This window comes from Pteropus alecto, unplaced genomic scaffold (assembly GCF_000325575.1).
Source record: "Pteropus alecto unplaced genomic scaffold, ASM32557v1 scaffold22, whole genome shotgun sequence".
In the NCBI taxonomy this organism is placed as follows: Eukaryota; Metazoa; Chordata; class Mammalia; order Chiroptera; family Pteropodidae; genus Pteropus; species Pteropus alecto.
The window spans coordinates 1,613,609-1,637,293 of NW_006434839.1; the positions used below are offsets into that span (position 1 = coordinate 1,613,609).

The following is a 23,685-nucleotide window of genomic DNA, read 5'->3' on the forward strand; positions in this document are numbered from 1 at the left end:
CAGTCTTCTCTCTCCTGGCCCTCTTTTATGTTGTCGTGCTCCAAGCCTCGGTCCTTGGGCCTTTAATCGTCTCTCATCCATTCCCCGGGGACCTCACCTAAACACAGCTTTAAACACCATCTGTGCTGATGACCCTGAAACTTATATCTCCAGTCAGATTGCTCTGCCAAACTCCAGATGCATAGACCCAAGTGCCTACTCAGTAATGTCTAAGAGACATCTCCAACTTAATATACCCGAAGGCAAGCCCCCCATCTCCCCAAAGCCTGCTCTAGCCATCACGGCCCCCTTCTTAGTTGATATCAACTCCATCCTTGGTCATGCGACAACTGTGAAGCTTCCCCTGAGTCTTCTCTTTGTCTTCTCTCTCTTCTGCCCAACCCACCCATAATTCCTGTGCACTCTGCCTTTAAAATATCTCCAGAATTCCAACCCCTTTTCACTGCCTTCACTGCCTACACTCTGGCCCAAGCCACCATCATCTCGTCTGTATTGTGGGAACAGCCTCCTAACTCATCTCCGTGCTTCTGCCATGTCTTCCTGGTTTGCTGTCAACACAGCAACCAGAATGTTCCCAATGGCTTCCCAGCTCAGAGTAAACGCCAAAGACCTTACAGTGGCCCTATGTGAACACACCCCCTACTGCTCTGCCCCTCACTCGCTCACCCCATTCCACTCTACTGGCCTCTTGGCTGTTTCTCAGACAGGCCATACTCCAGCCTTAGAGATTGTACACAGGCTGCTTCTTACTCTTCTCTGTCTTTCCCCAGAAATCTGTACATCTCAATTCTTTATTTCCTTAAGTATCATCTTCTTGGTGAGTCCTTCCTTGTCCTGCCTATTTGAAGTTGCAAACCAGTGCCCACACTCCACATCTCCCGTGCCCTTTACCCTGCTCCATTTTTTCCCAAAATGCTCATCAGCTACAAACACATTAGGGAATTTATTTATTATTGTCTCCCCACCCACACGTAAGCTCAGCTTGGGCAGGGATTTTGTTAATTTTTAACTCATATATCTCAGGTGCCTAGAACAGTATCTGGCACACTGTAAGCACCCAATAAACATATGCTGACTGAACACATTCAATGAGAGGCAGAGACATCATCACTAAATGGCCGCAATTAAAATATGCATAGTTTATCCAAGAGAGTGAAGATGGTGATGAATAGAAAGGACCACTGTACACAGTGTTCCCACTAATGGGTTAGCATTTATTAGCACATTCACACGAATGTGTTTATCAAATTATCTGGCTGTTACTTGGGAAAATGGCCAGAGGCTGAAAGAAGGTTCCAGATACCTGGTATCTTGAAGAGAGTTTAAATATTTCTAAAACTTTCCAACAACCCAGCAACCACTCTAAAGAGCAAATGACTGTAAACGTGCACTGCCAGGGTAGATGAGGAGTGGGCGTGGACCACCATCGCCCTACGTTTCCTTAAAGTGGCATGTTTTAGCTTTAAAAGTCATATACCTTTTGCATTCCTCTCTGTAACACATCTATTTGTTAGATTATAAAAATCTTATAAATTACTTGATAGTTTACTCACTGGATTTCTCAAACAATCGTAAAGTAAAATTCACAAACCAGAAGCCGCATTTGCCCTAGGCATCCTGTCACATACGAGGGAGTAGAGGAACCCCGCTTTGAGAATCACAGAACACTTTGGAACTGCCAGACAACAATGACAAGCAGAGCAAAGCCGATGGAAGCCTAAGTACAAAACTGGCCTATTCACCATTTTGCCTTGGCTGACCCTAACTGACCCTTTTCAAAGGCCTCATGAAAAGGCCCCCTTGAATTAAACAAACTCTGTGTACATTTCTGGCTTCGCTTTCATAGTCTCCTGATGACCACTTTGTTCCAGAGCTGCTTACAGCAGCTGCATGTCCCATTTTCTGTTTTCCCTCGAACATCCGTTAGCAGCTCTAACTTGGAAGAAGTCATTACAACTGATGAGAGAAATTAAGGAGGAGAGTATTTTTAATGAAAATTATATCGATGTACATTTCCATTTGTGGCTAAATAAAGCAAAGAAATAAAATGTTCCATCTTTTAGATAAAATCTTGGGGTGGAGAAGGCTGGGCTCAGACATGACAGCTCAGCCAGCTAGCCCTCCCCTCCCCCACACTGTCGCCCCTTCTCTCCTCCCTTAGTCCTTCATCGTGCTTTGTGCTTTAATGTTTGGGAAAAAGGCCAGGATAGGATTGGGGGTGACGCTCTCCTGTGATAGGTTTAAGTCTGACTCTGACTCTTTCAATGCAGCTGTCCTTACAGCCCGTTAAGAGTCCTGACTCTCGGCCCATATTACGGGCTGCGTTTTTGTCCCCCAAAAGTTCGTATGTGGAAGTCCTAACCCCTGGTACCTCAGAGTATGATTGTATTTGGAGACAGTGCTTTTAAAGAGGTAACTGGGTGAAATGAGGTCATTAGAGTGGGCCCGAATCCAATCTGGCTGATGTCCTTATGAGAGGGGACTAGGACCCACACACACCCGGGGGGAAGACCATGTGAGGACACAGGGAGAAGACGGCCATCTTCAAGCCAAACATAAAGGCCTGAGAAGAAACCAATCCTATCAGCACCTTGATCTCAGACTTCCAACCTCCAGAACTGTGAAAAAGTAAATGTTGTTTAAGCCCCCAGTCTGTGGCTACAGCAGCCCTAGAAAACTAACCCATCCTGTAAATAATACTTGCAACTCAGTAATGATGAAGGGGAGGGTAGGAAGGAGTAGAGGCTGCTGATGACAGTCCCTAGATGGCAGAAATAGAGCAGCAGGTAGAGAGAGAATAAAATGCTGGAAATCTGATTGTTTTTAGAACTGAAAAGGACACTAGCTTTGCTATATAGTAGCTCCTCCTTCACATCCACTAAATATATCCTTGCACCTAGAGATGAATTTCACCTTTTACTGTCAGGGGAAGGCTTTCCAGAGCCCTCCAGGAGACCTAGATCAGCCTTCTATAGGTCACCGTGTATGAAAAACAGGGATGAAAATGGAGGCCCTTCACCCCGACAGCAGGAGCCAGGACAGCCCATTTCCTGTGAGCCTTCAGTGCGGCAAAGGCTCTGCCAGCTGTCCCAAATGCACTTCCTGCATCTCAGAAGGCCAGGAGAACACATATCCTGTTTGTTTTACATTCAATACTGGTCAAATTTCTGACCTAACTGAGACTCAACTAAAACACTGGTAGCAAGAGCTCGGAAGATGCACGAATGTATTTGCAGTTGCATGTGGCCGGGGAGGGGGAAGCAGCACGTGGGCGTGGTGAAGAAAGAAAATAGTTTCTCTGTTGACACCCAGCTGCCCCCGTGAAGACAACTCTCTTCTCTCAACAGGGATTATGCAGATGAGAACTGGTTCTGTAAAGGATCCCGAATCCAATCACCCGTTTTCCTTGCAATGATAGGAGTTTACCAGGGAAAAGCCATAATTCCAACATTAATACAGTCTTAGTAGAATGTGCCAATAAATCTTCAGAGAAAAACTGTCGGCAACGCTGTTATTAAATAAATGGAATGACATATTGCACGGTACAAATTCAGGCACCACGCCTCATTATTATACAAATTCAAGATTCTTCCGAGTCAGATTTTGTCCCCTAAAACTGTGCGAAAGCCAAATAATAGCACTAGTCCTCCATTCACCAGGGCCTAGTGTTAAAAATTCACTCAGTCTTTAAACCAACATTTACAGTGCACCTACTATGTGTCAGGCAGGATGACAGAAATGGAGATAAACGTACAGATGGGACACGGCCCCTTCCTTCAAAGCGTTCGTTATCAGGTAAGGTAGACAAATCAATAGATTCTAACGTGGTATGGTCCGTGCTACACTAGCGGCAAAGTGAAAGAAGAGGTGGACACTGGAAAAGGCGATGCCTGAACGCGGGATTCTGACGGAACCTGAATTCTAACTTCCACCCAGAGAGGACGTGAGCTGGCGGCACACTGGCTGCAACGCTCTGCCATCTCCGCTCGGTCCAACGACCGACGTCCACGACCAGCTGCCCTTCGTTCCCGCCGCCACGCTCTACGCCACGGCTGCCATTCGGCAGGTCTAGACCTATCTCTGCCTCCCAAAGTCTTCGGAAAAGATGTGTTGGCACCACGTGGGGAGCCATAACTGTTTGTTTCTCTCCACACCTGAAAGAAAAGTAGGGAGCAGGGAAATGATAGAAATGGCAGTTGAGAAAACCCGCAAAGGACGTGAAGGGCTAGTCCGCGTGCCTCTGGGCTCCGGGCTAGCATCGATCCCTGGCACACAGGCCTGGGGACAGCAGCCAGGGCGGCTGGCTGTGCTGGAGAAAGTTCCAGATGGTGGCTCCAGGGTCTTGGTCCCAGCCACCTTAGCCACTTAACTGGATACATTTTATTTGATCCCATCAGCCTCGACTTTCTCATCCGTGAAATGGGGTCATACCATCTACCCTGCCTACCAAACAGGGAGCTCGGAAAATCGAAGGTGCTGTGATAAGTGAAAATACTCTCAAGCCTGAAAAACACTGTACAAATTCAGAGAGGGTTATAATTAACCCAGCCACAAAGCTGCCTTGGGGCCCGATTAAAATATACTTTACCCCTCTGGATCGACAAAGTGTGAACATGGTTAAAAAATAGGGACAGCTACTCCCAAACAGAGACAGTTGGTGTGTGGGCAAACCCCGACAAGCATTCTCCATGCCAGGAAACCTGCATATGCTTAGAAACTAGCACGTTCTGTTGGTCTTATAGCAGCAGTGTAGGAGCACTCACAAAGCGAAACCGCAACAGGCGACACCACTGCCAAACACAACTGTCCCAACTCCCGAGGAATATGTGAACGCCAGCCCGTCAATGGAGGAAAGCACACCCTGTGCCATCAGACAAAGAAAGCCCCTGCAGAGGACGTGCCCACGGTCAATGCACACAGAGCCTCTAGCAAAGTGGCCGTGCTTTGGACACGGACTGAATTTTGCCCTACCCCCAAATTCCTATGTTGAAACTTAGCTCCCAATGAGATGGTATTAAGAAGTGAGACGTCTGGAAAGTAATTAGGTCATGAGGGTGGAGCTTTCATGAATGGGATTAGTGTCCTTTTTTTATGAGGCCAGAGAATTCTCTCGTCCCTTAGGCCAGGGATCCCCAAACCCCAGGCCATGGACCGGTTCCAGTCTGTAGCCTGTTAGGAGCCAGGATGCACAGCAGGAGATGAGCGGTGGGCAAGCAAGCAAAGCTTCATCTGTGTCTGCAGCCACTCCCAGCACCAGCATATTCGCCTCAGCTCCACCTCAGATCACCAGGCATTAGGTTCTCATAGGAGCATCGGTCCCTGGTGCCAAACAGCTTGAGGACCTCTACCTTAGGCCAAGTGAGGACACAGAAGATGGCAGTCTATGAACCAGGAAGTGGGTTGGATGACCTCGCCAGACATCAAATCTGCCGGCACCTTGATCTTGGCCTTCCTAGCCTCCAGAACTGTGAGAAACAAACGTTTGTTGTGTAAGCCACCCATGTATTGTTATAGCAGCCTGAGCAGACAGACACTGACCTATATACATTTCAAAGCCTGTGAGTAAGAACCTCTTTTAATAAGAGCTCCAGATAGTGAAACTATTTCCACAACCTGATAAGTGATTCACAAAAATAGTACTTTTTCTATCTGATTACAGTAAATTTTCCAATACAATGAATGCTTTGTTTGGCTGAACCATTTAATAGTCATTCACACTCTCTAATGAAACTACTAATTACAAAATCTCTGCATTGCAGGCAATAAAAAGGGGTTGCTAACCTCTTCGCAGTGCCTTAGTTCTGCCATCAAGTAGCAATTACTTTTCAATGGCTCTTACTCTTTTTCACTGATTCTCACCTCAAACATCCCAATCAAACCCACAGAAAAATGAAACTCACTCGAACATATAGGTAAGCACACAGCACGTGCGCACACACAAACACACACCATACACACACTATCCAGGAACTAGAAGAACAAAACTAGAGGTAATGACAAGGATCGTAGGGGACCCTCAGATTCAGATTATCCCTTTGCGCTGGCTAATTTAGGAAGAGCAGGGCTTCAGCTCTCTGTACACTGGAAATGTAATTTTTATTTTAATTTTATTATTATTATTTATGCCTACAGCACCTGGTCTTCCTAGGTGGTCTCCCACCCAAGTACTAACCAGGCCCGACCCTGCTTAGCTTCCGAGATCAGACATCGGGCTTGTTCAGGGTGGCATGGCTGTAAATAGTGGACTGTGGCTCCACTGGGGCATGAACCCAGGCCTTCTGTGTGTAAAGCAGACGTGCTAACCGCTACACTATGGAACCACGTCCAGAGATGTATTTTTAGTAATTAAAACTAAACTCCACCACAACAAAAATATTTGCTACCTATTAGTGTCACTGATACCATAATATGCTACATTTATTTTTATTTCTAGATAACTATCTGTCATCCATCAGTCTCTCCAGCTGCTGTCACCAAACAAAACAGAAGGAAGCACTAAGCCATCGTGAGATATGTTTGTTTCAGGCTTGTTACCATTACAGCAGCTTCCAAGCCATGAGAATCATCATAAAGAAGCTGCACCTCACTATGCCCCAGGCTCCAAGGGCATCTATCTCCACCTGTAGCAGAGAAAACACAAGTTAATCACTTCAGCCATTTCTGCTAAGGCTCTTTAAACAGCAGTGAATTCTGTAGCTGAACAAATCAATGTTTACCACATGAACACAGGCAAAAAGACAGAAAGAGATAAGAATCTATTATTCCAGTTTTTAAAGGTTAAAGGGAAAAACAGAAAGATTGCATAAAACATTTTATTGTAGTTCATTAATTAATTAATCAAGAGTTGGACAACAAGCAACAGATTTGGGGTAACTTTTGCCAAACCCAAATTAGGTTCAAAAGAGCCAAAATATTTTTTCCCAGATTTGCAGGTTATGGACTTAGAATGTGGTGACTTATTAAACATTCCAAAGAATGTAGCATTTCAAAGGATTATTTCAATAACTTAGAAAAGTACTCAAATCAAGCCTGTGGAAAATAATTTTTTCTCCTTTCAAAAGATCCATGGAATGGATTAAGAGCTTTGAGGGCACTTAAGTCGGAATCTGTCTATTTATAAAATAGTCAGACTAGTAAAGGTATTTGTTTGTTTAAACAAACACAAAGTATACATTCAAGTGATTGTCTTTTAAAGCACTTTCGTGCTTTACCTCTGAGGTCTATGCAATTATTCTATTGCTCAAAAACACTTTTGGAGTGCTTCTTTGGAATAATTTAAAGAATAAGTTCATGAGCCATACAAGAAAATCAGCTTATTGTCATGCACTATAATATATATGCATGCGTGCAAAACACAGTCAACCCTCATTATATCTATAGAAGAACTTTGGAGTGAAGAGTCTAAAAATAAATTTGGTTGAGCATGCTTTTGAGTATTTATGTTAAAAAAAAAAAGGTATTTTGAAACTTCTGTAAATTTATGGCAACTAAAATAACATAACCACGTGATGATTAGGGAGCCAGAATGAATCAAGAATATCGGGGAGGCCGACCAGTTCTCCTGCACTGCCACAAAGTCCAGCCTGCTCTCTACTGTAAACTGGTTACAGAAAATGCCAGCATCTCTCACACTTTACAAGAAGAAGAAATGTGTATGTGTTTGCACTTATAGAGAGTGCAGAGTGAAATGCTTTCAGAGAGAAAATGCCCATTCAATCGAAAGATCCACAGAATCTTAAAAATGGAGCCATCCAGTAATTCGCAGTCTGGTCTTATACTCAATTGGAAGTTATGTTGTTAGGGTCTGAGAATCTGCATACTTATAAGCTGCCCAGGTGATTGGAAGTGCAGCCTGAATTGAGAAATACCATTTTCATTTTATGAACAAAAGCTGTAAAACAAAGAGGTAGTGACTCCAGGTAAGTGGCAAAGCTGAAAGTAGGAGCCAGTGCTTTGACTCGACCTAGCACAGTGCTCTTTCAATTAAATGTCACCGACTGCTATGATTAAGGACAACAACACATTTATACAGTTGATACGTATGAAATTGCGATTTGCTATGGACCTACAACAGTGCGAATCGAGCCTCTGTGCCCCATCCAGGAGTCAGAACATTGCCGAGTATGGGAGCTCTATTCTCTTCAGCATCCATCTTTGAGAGGCCTCAGCTTATGGTTCTTTAACAATAAATTGCTAGCCATATTTCAGTGCTTTCAGCAAGCTGACAATCCAATTCAGACTGAATTGATGTGTAAACCCTCATTTCAGAGCCAGACACATAAGCAAGTGAAAAACGTAACTGTTTATAATGTTAGGAAAGAATGTGACCACAAAATACTCCTCCCACCTAATAGATAAAATTTCACATTAGAAATGTATTCCTTTAGCTTAAAGCTAAGTCTCTATATCTGTAGCAAGTTCCTTTGGGAAGGACCAGGCATTAAGCTTTATCGTTATTTACAACTGACAGTAAAAGATTCTCTCAGACTCTTTCCTCAGATGAAGAGTTATGATAGAAAGGAAGGTAGAGAAATGTTTTAATTGTCAGAAATGGGACTCTTTCAAAGGAGGAAAAGATTCTGGGAGGGGAGTCAGGGGTCTCCAAAGACAAACTTCACAGTTGTCCATGGTCAAGTTCTACTGTGGATGATGCTGTATGGTCAAGCTGGTTTTAGCAAAGTTGAAGAGTGTTCTGTCTTGAGTTCTTGCGTTTGATACATTTTTTATTTGTTTTGATTTTAGTTTGTTTTTGTTTTTTTTTAAATAAAGATGACCAAGACGGGGCCAAAGACAAATTAAAAAGCAAATTTCATCTGAAGGTGAAGATAATGCACAAAAGGAACTGCAAACTGAAGACTTTCAGATAAGTGCTTGCTGTGAGGCCCTTCTGGTGACAAAGGTCATTTTGGCAATTATCTAATACAGCGACCTACATATAAATGATGCTATTTAATCCATTCTATTTGCTTGCAAGTTTTAAATGTAATTATAGTCAACACTTACTAAGTGCCAGCTACTGTCCTCAGGTCTTTACTTGTACAAACTCACTCAACTCTTACAATAATTCTGTAAGTTAAATTAAAAATAAAATCTCCACTTTACGGATAAGGAAACTGAGGTCTAAAAATGTTAAGTAACTTGCTAAAGATCACACAGGAAATAGTGAAGCTGAAATTTGAAGCAGTATAACTCCAGGGTCTACACTGTTAACTACTTACATTCTAATAAAGATATTCAAAACAGAAGCCTAGATGAAACCATTTTACGCATAAACGTTTTGAAATTGGGTTGACATCAAAAGTATTTTTAATTTGTGTTATAATAAACCTGATAAGCCTTGTATTTAAAGCCTTTAAGGCCTTTAAGGGAGCAGTTTTTTATTTAATCTGGTGTGAGTGATTAAGGTTAGAACATTCTCCCATTGGCATTGTAGAAAATTTTCAATACCAAAATTTCAAATGGCACAGACTCTAACTTCAAGTGAGTGAGTAAAAGAGGTACTGTATGGGAGAGATGCCTTCTGACTGGGAAAGAGCCATAAGGGATTCATATTGTTAGGAAGGGAACTTGCAGCATGGAGCTCTTTTGATAATGTCATGAAACAGAATAGAAAATGATGAGTAGAAAATTTTGGCAAGCTGAGATAAAAGAAAAGTCTGGTTGTTTGAGGAGAAAAATAACTGTCTGATGGATAAGCTCTAGAAGAAGTACTGTACACACTAAATGATGAGATCTGAAAGACGGTTGCAAATTTAACAAGAAGAAAATACTAAAATATTCAGGACCATGGACAGACTCCCATGGAGCTCTATTGGCCAAACAGAGGCTCATGGTGGATTGGTTTTCTTCAATTTTGAAATAACAACCAGGATTAAGTTAAGTGATCTTTAACAAAAATTTGGAGTAAACACTAATCCTTTATTTTTTCAAATCTTGTTACAAATGCATAGAGATGAATATATAAATGAATGAAACACCATTGTGATGCCAGTATTGGTAGAAGTATCTAGCATTTTTTTGTGCTAATCTGAATAGACAGTTTACATGTCATCTTAGTGATAGCTCCAATATAGTTTTTCATCTTAGAGTTGAAAAGAAATGCATTAAATTATAATATACATGAGTAAATGATGAAATACCAGCTACTTTAACAAATAAACTCTAAAATCTCATTAGCTTAACAAAGATGCTTTTTTTTTTGCTCAGTTGGCCAGCAAGGCAGGAGAGACCACTGTTTCCTGTCATTCAGGGACACACACTTCCCAAGGGTTCGCTATCTCCACTCCTGGCTTCCAACATCATCCAGATTTACAGCATCCAAACAGAAGACAGAAGAGGAGCGAAAGTAGAGGATCGCACGTGAGGCTACTCCTGATGGGTGAAACGTAGTTCTGAGTTCCTTCCCCTCGCGATACCATATCTGAGGCTATCGATGCCAGGGGAAAGATATGGCTTGGTTGCCTGGGACCACCATCAGCACTGGCACTTCCCTCACCCATCTGGTCATTCCTACGGATGCAGTGATGAAGGCAAGGTAGGAGTACCAAGCAGGAAAATAGATAGATACAGCCCCAATTCAACCAGCACTACGAGGCAGCACCCTGGAGTGCAGGGGTTAAGAGAACACAGAAAATGAAATAGTCCTGGTATGGTTCCACCATTAACTAGTCAGACAACAGATGATGAACTTTCTTGAGTCTCAGGTGCCTTGTGTGTAAAATGGGAATATTGTATCTGCTCTATATGCCCCACAAATTGGTGAGGAGATATGGGGTTTGACTGAAGGAAAAAGAGTACTGATGAAAGGATATTATTGAGGAAAAAAATGAGCAGCTACTGAAAGAGAGAGAACAAGTAGGTGGCAGAAAATTAGGGAGGAGAACAACCTACTGAATAAGCCTATTACTATGATAGCTATGGAAGAAAGCAGCAATAACTCAACATAGAAAGATCATAAGCTAAAATTTCCCAAGAGCTTGAAAAAAATTAGTTGTGAAACACCCCCTGAAAGACACTTTATGGAAATTCAGAACCTACTCGATAGAACCAGACATACTCCCAGCCATAAATCCAAAGGGTAAAGAAAAAAGTCAAAGTTAGGTGCAATTATAGGTAGCAATGAATGGCATTTCTCACATGGTTTCCATACTGGGACCTACTTTCCCTGCTATTTCTGAGTAGGAAGCAAAGGTGAAATTATATACCACCTGCTCCACTAACTTGCACCTGTTACTTTATCTCTAGAACTTACACAGTTTTTCTTAGAATTTTGAGTCCTTACAATCCCCAAGGAAGAAATACAAGAGGCTACTGACATCCACACTTTTTCAAAGAAGACACAGACAAGTGATTGACTATAAATGCGGCTCATAATTTTTGCACAATATCCAGACTCTTTTTTTCCCCCAAGAAAGGAAGATCTTGTGACTTTAATTCCTGCACGTAGAAAACATTTGTTGCTGAGAGGTTGCCGCGAATTCTTGGGCTTTGTCTTCCAGGGGAACTTACAGTATAGCAAAGAGGGCTAATTCTGCACCACCACAGGTCTTTAGACATTTAATCAGTGGCCCTGAAATGCAGACACAGTGCAGCATTTTTAGAATGACAAGGCAAGAATGTGGCTATTCAGCCTGAAAATAAAGCAGCTTTATCTCAAAAATAACCTCATGTCATCAGAGCCAAAGCACCCTAAGATTCTGATTAGAGCGATGCCATTAAATGAAAACCTGCAGAAACCGTTGTTGGTTAAAGGATTCCCTGCAGCGGCTAGTAAGAGAGGTTTCAGGATGGGCTGTACTGTCTTTTAAAAAATGAAACCTTTTAAAACTTTTCAGAGCACCATACCTCAAAAACCAACACATCACATTCCACCTAACACCTGAGGGCAAAATGTCTCAGAATGTCCAGCCAATCACCAGCCACCTGGTGCATAGAACGGTCAGGCTACTCTGACCAGTTCCTTTTCATAAAGCAGCGAGCAAAGCCAACATTCATAACCAGAATGTAGTTCACTCTCCAACCCTGTTTTCTTCAGAGAAATTCCCATTAAGTGCTCAATGACAATAAGATGCTGACATGCTATAGAAACTCTCCTCTAAGAAGCTTAAAGCTCTTGGCCCAAATTATCCCACAAGCCTGTAGTGTGAGCAAAATGACTGATAACTTGCATCAAGAAAAGTCTTGGATTTTCACTTCCTTGCACATCTAAAACATGTGTTTCTTCCTGGGCCACGTCCCTTTTCTTCCACCCTTTGTCTATCTGCTGTCCTGCCTCAACCTTCTCCAGCAATTTTTCCCTCTCTCTTTTTTCTCTGAACCATTAGTTTTGTCCCTATGTACTGGATCATCCCCATCAGCCCTCAACTGTGCTATTATTTCTCTAATTTAAAAAAAAAATGTTTTAAGTCCCGTCTACTCATAATTTTCTCAGTTCAGCTACCATTGTCTCCTTACTTTTGCACCAACGATCCTTTAAAAAGTTGTCTATTGTGTCCAGTTCCTTCCCTCTTCCCCTCGCTCTCGAACCCACCACTGAAATCAATGACCTCCACGTTAGAGAAATCCAAGGTTCGAGTCTCAGCCTCATCTTACTTGACCCGCTGGCAGCCTTGCACACCACTGATCACTTCCTCCTCCTTAAAACACTGTCTTTACTTGGCTTCCAGGACACCATACTTTCCTAATTTTTCTCACTACATTAGCTGTTCCTTCTCGGTCTCTTTTGATGAATCCTCCTCATCTCCCCGAGCTCTGTAAAGTCACTGTGCCCCAGGACTTAATCCTTGGACCTCTTCTCTTCTCTATTTACGCTCACTCTCTAGGTGATCTCATTCAATCTCAAGACTTTAAATACTATCATTTGATGACTCTTAAACTTATATCCCAAGTGAGACTTCTCCCCTGAACTCAGGCCAATATATGGAACTGACTACTGACATCTCCATTTGAGCATTTAAAAGGCATCTCAGAAAGTAACAGATCCAAAATACGGATCCCAAACCAACATCCTCCTCCAGGCCTCTCCACCTTACTTCATGGCAACTCCACCAGCTCCTCAGGCTAACAACCTTGGTGCAATCTTTGTCTTCTTTTTCTCACCCACCCTGCAATATGATCCATCAGCCAATCTTGATAGTTTTCCATTCAAAATATATCCAGAACCCAAGCTCTTCTTGCATCACTCTAGTTCCAGCCACCATCCATGCTGACTGGTCTCTCTGCTTCCACACATGTCCCACTGCAATCTATTATTAAACTCTGCAACCCAAGTGATCCTTTTAAACCATAAGTCTAATCATGTCACTCCTCTTCTTGGAATCCTACAATGGTTTCCCATCTCACTCCTTCCTCCAGTTTTTAGCATATGGGCTGCCAAAGCAAGCACTCGCTCCTTCCTATGACCTTCAAACCCTATGTGAGGTGGCTCTTAACTTCTCTGACATCATACCCTGCACTTGCTCCCCCTAGCCATTCTGTAATCACTGTCCTCTCTCCAGCCTTCTAGCCATTCCCCCAGTGAGGCCCACTGCCCTTGCTACTCCCTCTGGGTAGTTCAGAGGGAACAGCTAATTCCCCCATGTCCATCAGCTCTTTACTCAAAAGTCACCTTCTCTGTGAGGTCCTCCCTTGCCCTCCATATATATTTGATCCTGCCTTCACATTTCCTTCCTATCCCTTTCCATGCTTTCTTTTTTATCCTTAGCATCAATCACTGCCTAATAGATCACATATTTTATTTATTTACCTTTTTATCATGTCACCAGAATATAAACACCACGTGGGCAGGGGGTTTTGCATATAGGGCAATATTGTACTCTAAGGTCCTAGGATAAATTCTGACACGTAAGTATTCACCAAATATTTGTTGAGTAAATGAATATGCAATCTGTGTAATTTACTCATGCATCATGAAGGAGAAGCCCAGAATAGAAACTGTTACCCAACTATCCTCTCTCAATCCCCTCTCATATTCCTAGGAACTCACCTGTACATAAGTACCCTCAGCTCAGGTAGGACCTGGACTCTATGTGTTCACAGCCTTCAAGTTAAGAACCTGAGCCCAAAAGCTTTGTGTTGTCTTCTGTACGTTTCTAGCACCCTCCAACCCCACCCATATCACTCTGTGTTTGGGACCCCCCACCTTTCCCAACTCCTCACTGATGCTGTAAGCAAGCTCACTGAGGTCTCTTAAAAAAAAGTGTTCAGATTACAAGAATATTTTTATGTTAATAGGACAAACAAGAACAACTATAATCTACTAGTGTTTGAGGCTAAAGAAATCAATTCTGTATTTCTCCATCTGGGAATTCTTCTATTAAAACAAACTGAAATTGTTTTCGATTCAGCTCTAATGGTAGACACAAAACCTCCTAGATTGTGTGTTTAGGCTGTTAAAGTCTTTGTTGTAGGACTCAACACCTTCAGAGAGTCCGTTTCTTCCTCCTAAATAATAAGGATCTCAATACAAGGATATCATCATTGTTGTTCCTAAATGCACTTCACTATCTTCTGTGGGGGCTTGTAGTGGGATAAGACAATCTATCTTCTGTGAAGAAGCCATTATGGTCTCTGATGCATCTCCCTTTTTAGCAGCTTATTGATCTACGAGCGCCCAGCCAGCCACCACACCACTACGGATATGTGTGATAAAAGCTGATCCAGGCATGCTGCTGGCATAGGAGCATAAAAGTCCTTCTTTGAAATATTAACAATTCTGCTGACCCAAAGAGATGAAATGCCACCTTCCAGTATGAAATAAACCTCTGGATTCCTATAGATTATAAAATAAACATAGATGACAAGAGACAATTTTCTAAGGTAAGGGTTGCCCACCATTTTATGAGACTCACATTACTATATAACTCATCATACTTTTTATAGTTACTTTTTACAGCTAAATCCAGCTCTTTAAAACAACAATTTAGTTGGGATTCCTACCTGATGGTTACTATTGATTGTACGGTCTGAATTTTTATCTGTAGCACTTTATACAACTTGGGCAGAAGGTGCTGGAATTCAGTTTTCTAGCTTAAACCCAGCATAGTCTTAACTAATATAGATCCAGGCATTACAGTGGCCATGGAAATGTTCCCTTGATATGAATCGTTTATTCAACCTAGTTTAGAGAGCCAAGCAATGCAGCTACATCTATATTTACCTGCTAAAACCAAAAGAATTGCTCTCCTTTTCGAATGAGAGAGCAATGGGCTCTGCCCTTAAGAGATTGCAGGGCTAGAGGAGTCCTTAAAACCTTCACTGTGAGATGACCCAGCCTGTACAACAGTCACCGTCATTTTGGAAGAAAATCTACTTCTCTTTGGGACCCTGAGGAGTAACCATCTCTCTCATCCATTGTTGAACTGGGACTCGGTGGTCCTCATAAGCAAAGATGCTCTGTTTGACCCTCATGCCTTTCTGTCCCCACATCCCCCTGCAGGGGACAAATGTTTTCTGTAAGCAATGCTGCTCCCCAACCACAGTGGGGTCAGACATGTCAGATCATTGGAGACAGATACTCGCCATGTTTTCTCAGCATCACTGACCCACTCCTATTGAAAATCATGAACAATAAACTGAGGTATGAACGAAAGAGGAGACAGTTACAGAAGGCACAGTCTGTGATTTCTGGTCATTATCAGACCAAAATCACTCTCAGGAAATTTGAGGAAGCTTCCTTACATAAACAGTTGAGAGGGAGGCTTCATGGAGCTAGCCTGAAGACACTCCTGATGACAAACATTGAGAAAGTTGGAAAAAGGTTCTAAGGGATTGGTCAGATATTACAGACCAGCGGTAAATTTGGAAATCCTGATATCTATGATTGGAACAAGAAATAAAGGTAGACTTCTCTTTGTTCAAAATATTATGAGTGGGAAGATCAGCCTAGGAAATGCATGAAGAGGAGAGAAAGTGGGCAAGATCATAATGAAGAGGCCTAACCAGGAAAAATGGAATAGTCCCCACTTGAAATTCTCGTCTTGTGAATCAGAAATATGGGTGCTTTAAGGAAATGTAAACCTTAACAAAGGAAATAAATTGAAGTTTATCACATGCATTAAAGAACAATTCTCAGCAGGCTTCCTGTTAATAGAGAGTCTCCCTAGTCCAATGAAATTATGGCTCTTTGTTAAATAACATTTCCAGATTGACTGCATTAACTGAGATAAACCTTCATTCATTCAATAAATATGGATTAAATACCTATTATGGCCCATGCATTATGCAAAACACTGCAGGTAAAATAAATGAATAAGAAATGGTCCAAAAATAGTTTCAAAAAGAAAAACATATGGAGAAACAAAATGTCACTGATGCTAGGAAGGGAGTATGTTTGGTGTGTGACAAAGGGCTAAGGAGGAAGAAGGCAGCTCTACCTGGGAAATGTGGGGTGAGAGAACACCAAGCAAGAGTAGGAGGAGGGGCCTGACGCTGGTTCCTAAAGGATAAGCAGGTGTCAGCCAGGCAGACTTGGGGTGGGGGTGGGAAGCAAGGACAGGGACTTCTAGGCAAAGGAAGAAGCTTCATAAGCAAAGAGTCCCAAGGCATAAAACAGCCTGTTCAGGGGCCCAGAAGTCCTTCATCGGGGCTGGAGGAGAGTGTGCTGGTGTAGAGAAGCGTACGCAAAAGGATGAGAGAGACAGATGGGGCCAGCGACACTGCCAGACCCGTGGGGCCTTACGTGCCAAGTGAAGATGATGGACCTTATCCTGACTGATGGGCCGTGGGGAGCCACTGACGGATTTTGACCAAGCTATAACATGATTAGATTACATTTAGGAAAAAGCACTCTGAATAGAAAGTACCAACGAGAGATGAGATTAGAGAATGAGGAAACCAAACACAGAGTGCCTCAGGAGTACAGACGGTGGGGAGAGGAGCCTACGTGCATCAGGAGTGAAGGTGACTTGTTCCCTGCTTGGAAGAGTAGGTAGGAGAGCGCCGAGGATGATGCTCAAGTTTCTGGTGAGGGCAGGTAGAGAGGCAGTGATCTCATTCCCCAAGATGGAAGAATGTGAAGGAGAAATGACTCTGAGGGGAAAAGAGAAACTAGGTTCTTCTAGACTCACAGAACATGCAAGTGGAGACAACCAGTAGGTGAGATGTTTGGGTGGAGAGTGTGAACAAGAGATTCCCAGTGTGACAAGCCGTGAGCATCATGGAGTGAAAGTGGCCGTGGACGTGAATGAGATTGATCAAGGAGAGGGTGAAGGGTGAGATAAAGACGTGAGAAAGCAGAGCCAGCGAAGGAGAAAGAGTAAGGGCAGAGACAGAAGCTAATCCAGGAGAACGGAGCTAGAGGAGGAAGGGTTTTCAAGGAGAAGGAACAGTCCCAGCATGAGGACAGAGAGTGGCAGGGGCCTGAAAACACTGAAGGTGAAGGAGAGGAAGAGAAGAAAGCCAGGCCAGAAGCAAGGCCGCACCTGAAAAAAACCAGGGCCAAGCAAGATTACCTTCCGTTTCCTTTGCGTGAACACATTCGGGGAGGAGGAAGAGAGAGGGAGAGGCTGGAGACACAGGCCAGCCTCTTCCAGAATGGAAGGCCATCCACCTACGGAGGTGCAGAAGTGCAACGTGCATCTACCTCCCCGCAGAGCATGATGAACAAAGCAGCTCCTCCACCTGGGAACTTTCAATGCCGGCCTTCTGCCCCGAGCCACATCTGAGCATCTTATCGGCCCTGTGGTTACTGAAATATCAGCTTGGAAATTTTTCTGCCTGAAAACCCCTGATATCCCTTGGAAATTTCATGATCCCTAGTAACTTCAGACAAAGCTCCGGTGTTTTAAAGCATCATCAGGTGAAAATGAAACCCTTGCTATCATTCTGATGGGACTTTCCAGTTCCAGCTATAGCTAGTATAGAGTGGGAACATATCACTATGCTAAAGTCACCCTCATAATTTTAAGAATAAAGAATCTATAAATAATTCATCAATCAGAAAGTTACTTAAAGTTTTACTAACATTCTCAACTCCGTTTCAAGAGTGTTATAAAAACTGCTTAAGTACAATTCTGATTCCTTCTTAGCTTTTCCTTTCCTGGTTCATGCCGAGTTCTTCCCCTGGATTCAAATGCCTTCCCAGATGTTTGCGCTCAGTCTCTGGTTTGCCTCACACCCTCTCTGTCTCCATGTCTGATCTATTTTAAGTTCAATGTCTGATTAAGGTAATTGGCGGGGTAGCTTTAGGTGACCTTTCTGGGCCTTGGAATTCTTGGTTTTTCCATAAATTGCAGGAAATTTACAAATTTACTGACTTGTACATTAGTCTCTATCTCAGAAATAAATCATTGTAAAGCCCTAACTTCCTCCTCTTACGTCATATCAGAAGGGAATAAACACAATTTTATTCTTCCCAAACCCTTCCCCCATGATCTACTGTCAGTGAAAACTGCTGGCTATGGTTAAGTGATTCTCTTCTCCGCTAAATGCCTCTTGCTACTACTTACAAAAGTCAGTCACAGATTGCCTCAAAGACACAGTTTTCCAAGAATTTTCCTTAAAGAACCTACCTCCTGCACACTGAATGGTATAGTCTGAAAAAAATTTTAACTCTTGTGTAAGAATTGTAAAAACCTTCCACACAGCTTGAGTGTGGATGCATGTGCGTGCCCCATTTGCATCAGATTTCTGTTTGTTTTTTAAGAAATAAAGTATCACGAATGATTTTAAAGCACCTTCCCAATTTCATCTTTTCCATCTTGAGAAAAGTAAATATCATCCTTCATTTTGTGTTTATCGGTCCCATGCATATTTTTATAAATACAATGCAAATACATTTCCATAAACAATATCAAATGTCATTTGATGTTTTTGAGCTTCATATAAATGGCATCACAGTCTACATTTAATTCTGCACACTAATTTTTTCACTCAAATTTTATGTTTATCCACTTGGAAACATATAGATCTAGTATATATATTTTCAATATATGATGTTGGCTTCCTTTGTACGAATATGCCATATTGCATTATCGGTCTTCCTATTAATGGACCCTTAAGCTTTTCCTTTTTTGTTTATTTACTTATTTTGCAGCTACAAACAGTCGTGCCTTGGACATTCTTGAATGTGTTTCAGATACTCATGTGCGGATTGCCAGGAGGAAAAGTGCCAGGCTGCAAGGTACACACATCTTCAGCCTCAGAAGGTAGCATCCAGCTGTGTCCCAGCATTGTGTCAGGTGACACACAGAAGCATACGAGCTCAGAGCTTCTTTAAGATAAAAACAACCCTGTTCAATCCAGGTCTGGGAAATACTCCAGGCCCTTGGGGAACAGGAGCTGTGTTTGCCTAAACAGAATTGCTATTATAAAGATGAAGAGGAATCCAAGGCAAAGCTAAATGAGACAGACTCTAGAGCAAACGACGCACCCAACGGGGTGAGGTTCGGCGGACAGAACAGCAGAGCATCTGAAAACTCAGGAAATGATACAAATTTATGAAGATGACCTAATATAAAGTAAATTGCTTTTTCTTGGCAAAATATTTTGACGCCAAAAAAAAAAATCAATTGAAATACTTCAGACACTGTAGTCTCCCATAAAAACAGCAAATCTGTGAAACTTCTTTGAAAGTGGCTTTACTCAGAATAAACATTACCTGTAACAGACTGCCAGTGACTCCTGGAATGGACCTTTAAACATCATCTCTGTGTATGCAAATTTACAAAAAAATAAACTTTTTCATCCTTGAGTCACCTGTTCATTGCCTGACTTACATCACCGTTATTTTTAAATATTGCTGAATAGAATATCTCTGATATGGTTTATAAAACTCTGGTAGCAATGGCTGACTCTTGGGGGTGAGCAGAAGGCAGACTAGACAAGTACTACCTTGTCAAAATTAATTACTGATTTTTAAAGGAGGCTAAGACTTCACCTTATCAATCCACAGAAAACCTCTCTAAGTACATTGCCTGCTGCTGCAAAGCCTCCCCTGACCGCCCCAAAACTCAGAACTCACTCCAGCCCCCAGCATATAAATCTCTCAGAGCACCAACCCTGGGGCTTGTATCTGTTAGTCTCCTTGCACACTTGCTCCTTTTTTTCTCTCTCTTTGAAGACAGGAACTATGGATTTTACTCAGGGTCCTCTGCCCCGAGCAATGTGCCTGACACAGTTGGCACTCAAGAGACATTTTTAGAATAAATACAGTGAAGTGTTCTTCATCATACAATAATTTTTAAATGATGCAAGAAATGTATTCATTACTTTTCCTTGTTTTATATATTGGTGCTCTTTAAACTTCTTTTTTAGAAAAACAAAAGAAAGATATAACGTTCAAAAATGCTGAAACGTAAGCCCTATGAAGGCAAGAATTCCGTCTGTTTTAACTTCTGCATCCCAAGCATACTTGGGCTAGTGCCTAGCACGTAGTAGGTGCTCGACAAATGTGTTGAATAAATGAAGATCCTTGGCTATAAAGTATTCTATACACTAACCAGTAATCCAGTTCTTTTACTAAGTTTTAATATCTTCTTAATTTATTTATTTTAATTGTGGTAAAATGTACATAACATAAGATGTTAATCATTTTAACCGTTTTTAAGTGTACAGTTCAGTGGCATTTAGGACATTCACGTTTACTTTTTCCATTTAGTTTTTAATTATTTAACCCCAATCTGCTACACGGCACTGTAAATCCCCACGCAGGGCACGGGTGAGCTTGGCGGCGGCGCTGTGTGCTGGTAGGGGACCCGCCGCTCCCTTCCGCCTCTTCCGTACACACCAGTGCCTGGGAGGCTCCCTTTGCAAATGTCTCTCTCTCTGTCTCTCCGTCTTGCTCTCCTTCTCTCTCCTCCTTCCGCTGCTTTCCCTTCCCTCTCTTTTCACCTTCTCTCAGCCGCTGATCTGGTGTTTACCCTCTGTGGCCTAAATTTAACTTTCTCATCAAGTGTTAGAGTATGAAAAGGCTTAAAGCTTATATAATCCAAACCCATTCTTTTACGTATGAAGAAACGAAGTCCTTTAAAAGAATGTAGGCACTGTCTCAAAAACAGGAGACATTTATTCTACCAATGGAGATGGTAGAATAAATCTTCTGTCTACTTGCCCGCCAAGCCCTGCGGTCCCCCCTCTGAGTACTGCTCTGGGTAAGCAGTCTGAAAAGTATCTGCATCTGAGTGAACATTGGTGACTACTGTCTAATGTCTAGATGTACCTAGTTTTTGGTGACTACTGTCTAATGTCTAGATGTACACTATGCACACCCACATAGGTGTGGGTGTGCATAGTGTGGGTGTGCGTGTGCATGCGTGTGTGTGTGTGTGTGTGTCTGGTGACTACTGTCTAATGTGTAGATGTACCTAGTTGTGAGTGTGTGTGGGGGGGGTGTACATAGGTGTGGGTGTGCATAGTGTGGGTGTGCGTATGCATGCATGTGTGTGTGTGTGTGTGTGTGTGTGTGTGTGTGTGTGAAGGGTCAAGCTAACCCGAGTGTGTTTCGAATTCTGCCTGAAGGCCTAGGAGCACCTACTAATAGCAGAAAGGGAGAAAATATTTTTAACTGACAATCCAAAGTGGAATATACCGAATCGATCCTCTAATTGATCCTCACCAACCCTACAGTAAAAGAATAAATTAACCGACCTTCTCAGACAGAAACGAAGCTCTTGACTTTGTTGATTCACTAAGAGGAGCTCAGCCCTGAGTTCCCTGACCAGTTGGTTCCTGATCCAGTTGACAAAGACATGACCATGACCTCCCGAGGAAAAGCCTGATCCAGCTCCACATGACAACGAACCTGGGAATCCTGAGCTAGAACGTAAGCGCCCTTCGGACAGGAACCACATCATGCCTCTTCCTTCTCACCAACACCCAGCAGAGGGCTCGGCACACAGCAGGTGCTCAAAACACATCTCTCTACCCCGTCCTCTCTCCCTTCGCACACACACACGTTTGCCCATGGAGTCACAGGGCTCCCTCCATAAACATCGGCTCTCACTGGTGAGTTGTATTTCAGCATGACTGGGGAGGAGGAACGTGACTAAGAGTGAGCTTGCTTGTACATCTGGGCGTACATGTAACGTGTATGTACAGGGATGCACACTATATATAAAGACCGTGGGTGTCTGCATGTGTTTGCTTGTGAGCAGGTAAAGCCCCTCTGTGTTATAAAACCAAAACTAATGGAACTATTTAATTTGGGGCTTACTTGTCCATGTTCCCCTTTGTGCTTCCACAGGGCAAAGACACTCCGTGACACTCACTACCCCACCTTATATTATACACTGATTAGTTCAGTAGATATTATTTTTATTCTGTATGTTTTTATTTATCGTCTGTCTCCCCACTTCCCCCAGAAGGTAAGCTTCACCATGACGCCTAGCCCCTAGGCACTCAGTAAATATTTGCAGGAGGCATGAGGATGTCCTTACGTCTATGACCTGAGCGTCTACCACAGTGAACAAAGTAAATACTCAAAACTCATATGAAAAAAATGTGGATGAGCTTCAGTCTGCAGATCTCAAAGCAGGATATGGGAACCACTTTAAAAGATCTTCATCCTCAGTGCTAAGGTGAAGTCCTCGAGTGGGTCTTACCTCAGTGATTCTAAAACCACTTCCTATTTCTTTTTCGATTTGAGGGATCAATATACCAGCCTCTTCTCCACCCAACCCTGCCCCAACAGACTCCTTGGTGACAGCAGAGTGCAGTGGGCAAGTTCCCAAATCGGGAGCCAGAATTCGAATCCTGGCACTTTCATTTCCTTATCATAAGACCTGGCAAGTTAACTGACATTACTGTGCCTCCGTCTCCTCAAACTGTAGAATAGAAATAAAAATAAATAATAATGTCCACCTCAGAGCACTATCATGAAGAATAAAGTAGCTAATATACGTAAAACTCTTAGAAGAGTGCCTGGCATCAAATTTGGCAATTATTATTACTAATCTTTCCCACCTAGTCATCTTTGCAAGTTACTTTGAATGGAGTTGAGAGAGAGAAAGAAGAGATGAAGAGAGAGCATGTGAGAATCCTGTGAGTCAAAGATGGAAAATTAGTAAAACATAGATTTAGCATAATTGACCATGAACTAAAACCTTTCACCCAAAACATTCAAGTAGCAAAGTTTCTTCAAGTGGAGGATAATATATTTAAATTTAAACCCAAGTTACCATGTTTAGTTACCCTCAGTTGAAACAAAGCCTGTGCTTGTTCTTTTCAGAGGCCACAGGCCCCTCGTAGCATACTGTTCAATAGAACTTTCTGTGATGATGGGCAAACTCTCTAATCTGCACTGTCCAATATGATAGCCACTAACCACACATGGCTAGTGAGCATTTATAACGTGGCTGGTGCGACCAGTGAAATAAATTTTTAATTTTATTTAATTTTGGTTATTTTCAATTTAAATAGCCACACATGGCTAGTGGCTACATTATGGGGCAGCATGGCTACCGGGGACAGGAATACACAAGCTCCTTGACTCCCAGTGCTCTGCGCCCTGCTCCTGGTCTGCTCCTCTTCCTCACCCCAGATATCAACACTCTCAAGGCTTAAGCGCTGTTTCACACCTCCGTGGCTCTGCATATGCATACGGGTCCCTTTGCTGAAATGCCCTTCCCCTGCAGCCACCTCTAAATTTCATAAAAATCTTGTTTAGGTTTCATTTCCCTGAGGCAACTTTGCCTCGCCAACTCCCACCTTACCTCACTTTACTGCTAACACAATCTATCACTGCCTCCT

General features: G+C 42.5%; 1 protein-coding gene and 1 pseudogene across 1 annotated transcript in view; both read right to left on the minus strand.

Moving 5' to 3' along the window:
• Positions 1–23,685, minus strand: part of LOC112478681 (transmembrane protein 178B-like) — a 189,104-nt gene that overhangs the window by 160,846 nt on the left and 4,573 nt on the right. The window lies entirely within an intron of this gene.
• LOC112478744 lies at positions 6,124–6,239 on the minus strand (annotated as a pseudogene).